Genomic DNA, 5288 nt, shown 5'->3' with positions numbered 1-5288 from the left:
CTACAAAAAATTTTAAAAATTAGCATGAAAGCACAGGCCTGTAGTTCCAGCTACTTGGGAGGCTGAGGTGGGAGGATCACTTGAATCCAGAAGTTTGAGGCTGTAGTGAGCTATGATCCCACCACTGCACTCCAGCCTGGGCAACAGAGCAAGAACCTGTCTATAAAAAAAAGATTCAAATGATGTGAGCCTTATTAATGCATCCAACAACTATTTATTTTCTGTCTACCATATGCCAGCCACTGTTCAAAGCATTGGAGATATGGCAGTGATCAACACAGAGTTTCTGTTAGCATTGTTGACCTAAATGAAAGAGGCAGAGACACAAAGTACAATTTGAAGAGTTTACTAGAGGCCAGGCAAAGTGGCTCAGGGCTGTAATCCCAGAGCTTTGGGAGGCTGAAGTGGGAGGATCGCTTGAGGCGAGAAATTCAAGACCAACCCTGGCAACAAAACAATATTGTATCTCAACAACAATGACGACAACAAATTTAAAAATCAGCTGGGCATGGTGGTGCACAACTGCAGTCCCAGCTATTTGGTAGGAGCTACTCAGCAGGAGTATTACTTGAGTCCAGGAGTTTGAGGCTGCAGTGAGCCATGATTGCACCGCTGCACTCTAGCCTGGGTGACAGAGAAAGACCCTGTCTCAAAAAGAATTTGTTTGAGCCAAAGTGAGAATAGCTGCCCAGAAGACTCAGACCCCAGTACCTTTGGATATGAGCTTCATTTGGCCTTTATTATAGCAGGTTTTTAAAGTCAAAAAAGGGGAAAGCTAGTAGACTGATACAAAGTTATCTGTCAAAAATTCTAATTGGTTTATAGAAATAACATTGACTATTGATTGCCATACACTGTTAAGCCACAGAATGTGGGTTATGGTGTCTGGTATGGAATTATTAGGTTAATTTTAATTAATTTTTAGCTACCTGTGGCAATAGCAAGCAGTTTCAAGAGACGAATACATAGTTCAAAAGTAGGGGAGTAGGGCGTGATTGTTTTCTCATTTTCATGCCTCTCTGGGCCCGATAATTTAAAAGAACTCTCATTCCTCAGATAAAAGCTATTTTCTTTTCTCATCAGGGAACTTACACTTTAATGAAGGGAGTAGCTAAAAACAACAAAAGTATGGAATGTGTCAAGTGGTGATAGTGCTATGAAGAAAAACACAAAAAAGAAAATATAAACCGTCTGGGCACGGTGGCTCATGCCTGTAATCCCAGCACTCTAGGAGGCTGAGGCGGATGGATCACTCGAGGTCAGGAGACTGAGACCAGCCTGGCCAACATAGTGAAACCCCATCTCTACTAAAAATACAAAATTAGCCAGGTGTGGTGGTGGGCACCTGTAATCCCAGCTTGGGAGGCTGAGGCAGGAGAATCGCTTGAACCTCTGAGGTGGAGATGGCAGTGAGCCAAGATGGTGCCACTGCACTCCAGCCTGGGTGACAGAGGGAGACTCTGTCTTAAAAAAAAAAAAGAAAGAAAGAAAGAAAGAAAATATAAACCACTCAAAATCTCATCACCAGAGATAATCATTGTAAGCATCTCGTTGTCTATTCTTCCAAACACCTCTCTTTGCCAATATACAAATATGTTTTTGTATCAACAAGCATTTTTACAGGCTGATTCACAACCTGTTTCCAGTAATATTTCTGATATATCTTTTTATGTCAATAAACAAAAACTGATATGATTTTATTTCTAGCTTTGATTTTTTTTCTATATCATGAGTCATCAAGCAATTTTTTAACACAGAAAATTTTAAACATATAGAAAAGTAGAGAGAATGGTAAACACATTTATCCCCTATAACAATTACTATTTTGCCATATTTACCTTTTTTTGTTTATATATGTTAAACTCAATTATAGACATGATGAACAGCTTACCTGTTCTGTTTCCACCCCAACTGGGTGAGCTATAATTCAATTCAAAGGGCTGTTGGTTTTTTAAAAACAACTTTTTTTTTTTTTTGAGACAGGGTCTCACTCTTGTTCAGGCTGGAGTGCAGTGGCACGATCTTGGCTCATTGCAACCTCTGCCTCCCAGGCTCAGGTGACCTCCCACCTCAGCCTCCCCAGTAGTTGGGACCACAGGTGCTCATCACCACACCTGGATAACTTTTTAATATTTAATTTTTTAATTTTTTTTTGTAGAGATGGGTTTTGCCATGTTGCCCAGGCTGGTCTCAAACTCCTAAGCTCAAATGACCCACCTGTCTAGGCCTCCCAAAGTGCTGGGATTATAAGCATGTGCCACCATGCCCAGCCTAATTCTGATGTTATTTACCCAGAGTTAGTGTCAGACTCCACAGGGTTAAGGGCTCAGTCTTTTATAAGATGCTCTCATTTCAGACATCAGCCTCACTTTGGGATGTCCCTAAGCCCTTGCACTTTTGACCAACTGGCTGTAAACTCATGGGTTCCCACAGTCCCCACATGCTTGATAATTTGCTAGAACAACTCACAGAACTCAGGAAAGCATAATACTTATGATTAAAGTTTTATTATAAAACAAGGCCAGGAGCAGTGGTTCATGCCTGTAATCATAGCACTTTGGGAGGCAGAGGTGGGTGGATCACTTGAGGTCAGGAGTTTGAAACTAGCTTGACTAACATGGTGAAACCCTGTCTCTACTAAAAATACAAAAAAATTAGCTGAGTGCATTGGTGTGTACCTGTAATCCCAGCCACTTGAGAGGCTGAAGCAGGAGAATTGCTTGAACCCAGGAGGCGGAGGTTGCAGTGAGCCAAGATCATGGCACTGTACTCCAGCCTGGGTGATGGAGAGAGACTCCATCTCAAACAACAACAACAACAACAACAACAACAACAACAAAACATTGTTAGAGGCCCGGGAAGAGGACAGAGTTTCCATGCCCTCTCCTGGAATCATGGGGCATCACCCTTTCAGCACACCAATGTGTTAAACTAGGAAGAGCTGCTGAACTTTGGTGTTCAAAGTTTTTGCTGGGGTTTCAAGGTGTAGGCATGATTGGTTAAACAATTGGCCACATAATTGAACTCATCTTAAGCTCCTCTCTCTCCTGGAGTTCCTACCAGAGTTCTAACCTTTTAAACACATGGTTGGTCTTTCTGGTCACCAAACTCCATCCTGAAGTTATCTAGGGGTCTGCACAGTCACTTCATTACTATAATGAAGGCATTGCCATCACATGGAAAATTCCAAGAGCATTTGAAGCACTGTGACAGGAATGGGGGATGAAGACTTGATATATTCTTTATTTTACTACGTTGTGCCTAAATACTTTAGTATATGCAAACGCATAGTACATTGAAGGTATTGTAAGTCAAAAGTGCAGACCAGGTGCAGTGGCTCACACCTGTAATCCCAGCACATTGGGAGGCCAAAGCAGGTGGATTGCTTGAGCCCAGGAGTTTGAGACCAGCCTGGGTGACATGATGAAACCTCCTCTCTACCAAAAGTAAAAAGAAATTAGCTGGAGGCCCGGCGCGGTGGCTCAAGCCTGTAATCCCAGCACTTTGGGAGGCCGAGACGGGCGGATCACGAGGTCAGGAGATCGAGACCATCCTGGCTAACACGGTGAAACCCCGTCTCTAATAGAAAATACAAAAAACTAGCCGGGCGACGAGGCAGGCGCCTGTAGTCCCAGCCACTCGGGAGGCTGAGGCAGGAGAATGGCGTGAACCCGGGAGGCGGAGCTTGCAGTGAGCTGAGATCTGGCCACCGCACTCCAGCCCGGGCGACAGAGCAAGACTCCGTCTCAAAAAAAAAAAGAAATTAGCTGGATGTGGTGGTGCATACCCAGCCACTTGAGGGGCTGAGGCAGGAGAATCACTTGAGCCTGGGAGGTCGAGGCTGCAGTGAGCTGAGATGGCGCTCCTTTACTCCAGGCTGGGTGACAGAGTGAGACCCTATCTCACACACAAAGTGCATTTTTCTCTTTCTTTTCGTTTCTTTTTTCTTTTCTTTCCTTTTCTTTTCTTTTCTTTTCTTTTCTCCTCCTCCTCCTCCTCTTCCTCCTCTTCTTCTTCTTCTTCTTCTTCTTCTTCCTCCTCCTCCTCCTCCTCCTCCTCTCTTTCTCTCTCTCTCTCTCTTAGAGATGGGGTCTCCTGGAGTGCAGTGGTGCGATCTCCACTCACTGCAGCCTCAACCTCCCTAGCTCAAGTGATTCTTCTGCCTCAGCCCCCACAAGCAGCTGTACTGTATATATATCACTTTTGCACCACTGTAAAGTCAAAAAATTCATGTCGGGGACTGTCTGCACCTCTAAATAAGTAAGGATATATTCCTTTATAGCCACAATGTCATTACTATATGTAACAAAGTTAATGAGAGTTCTTTCTGCTTGATTTTCAATGGCTGCCTACTATCCAATGCATGCATATATCCTAAAGTTCTTGATGGACATCAAGATGCCTATTGATGGACATTGAGGATATTTCTAATTTTTCATTAGGGGAAACCGCACTAGGATGAACATTCTTTTTCTTTTTCTTTTTTCTTTTTTTTTGAGATGGAGTCTTGCTCTGTCACCTGGGCTGGAGTGCAGTGGCCGGATCTCAGCTCACTGCAAACTCCGCCTCCCAGGTTTACGCCATTCACCTGCCTCAGCTTCCTGAGTAGCTGGGACTACAGGCGCCCACCACCTCGCCCGGCTAGTTTTTTTTTTTTTTTTTTTTTTTTTGTATTTTTTAGTAGAGACGGGGTTTCACCATGTTAGCCAGGATGGTCTCAATCTCCTGACCTCGTGATCCGCCCGTCTCGGCCTCCCAAAGTGCTGGGATTACAGGCTTGAGCTACCGCGCCGGGCCTGGATGAACATTCTTATGCATACATCTTTTTATCCTGTAAGTATCCTGTGTTATTACCTGAGAAAATTGTGACTGCTTGTTTTCCTAGCAGGGAGCTGTGAAATCCAATTCAAAGGCACTGTCTTTAAAAAACAATTTTTTTTCTTCTCTTTTTTTCACATCAGGCAGGGAATGTGCAGATGTGGTAACAAGGCTGGACGGAGGTACGTCTCACACATGCACGTGAAACTCCAATCATCATGCTTATCAACTACAAAAGAACCAAGGTATTGTCTTTCAGTGAAGCACAGCATATCCCTGTCCCTGATGCAGTCAGCATGGCTTTGCCTGAACTTTTGCTATAATCTGTGTACCAAAGAAATCTGATGTGATCGTATTCTTTTGGGCAAGGATGAGGGTCTTCTACTAACTCTCCAAGGCCAGTGGGCATAATGACAGATGCTATGTACTGAGTTGTGTCCCCCCAAAATTCATATGTTGATGCCCTAGCC

At 43.8% G+C, this 5288-nt stretch overlaps 1 non-coding gene across 1 annotated transcript; it reads right to left on the bottom strand.

Moving 5' to 3' along the window:
* Window positions 1-4955: 4955 nt before the first annotated feature.
* On the bottom strand, window positions 4956-5059 carry LOC111550259. Its single transcript, XR_002733978.1, has one exon. It is a non-coding gene; the product is annotated as a small nucleolar RNA U13 (small nucleolar RNA).
* Window positions 5060-5288: the final 229 nt, after the last annotated feature.

This window comes from Piliocolobus tephrosceles, chromosome 8 (genome assembly GCF_002776525.5).
Source record: "Piliocolobus tephrosceles isolate RC106 chromosome 8, ASM277652v3, whole genome shotgun sequence".
In the NCBI taxonomy this organism is placed as follows: domain Eukaryota; kingdom Metazoa; phylum Chordata; class Mammalia; order Primates; family Cercopithecidae; genus Piliocolobus; species Piliocolobus tephrosceles.
Note: the sequence above shows the minus strand (reverse complement) of the source record. Positions and strands in the feature narration are given on the sequence as shown.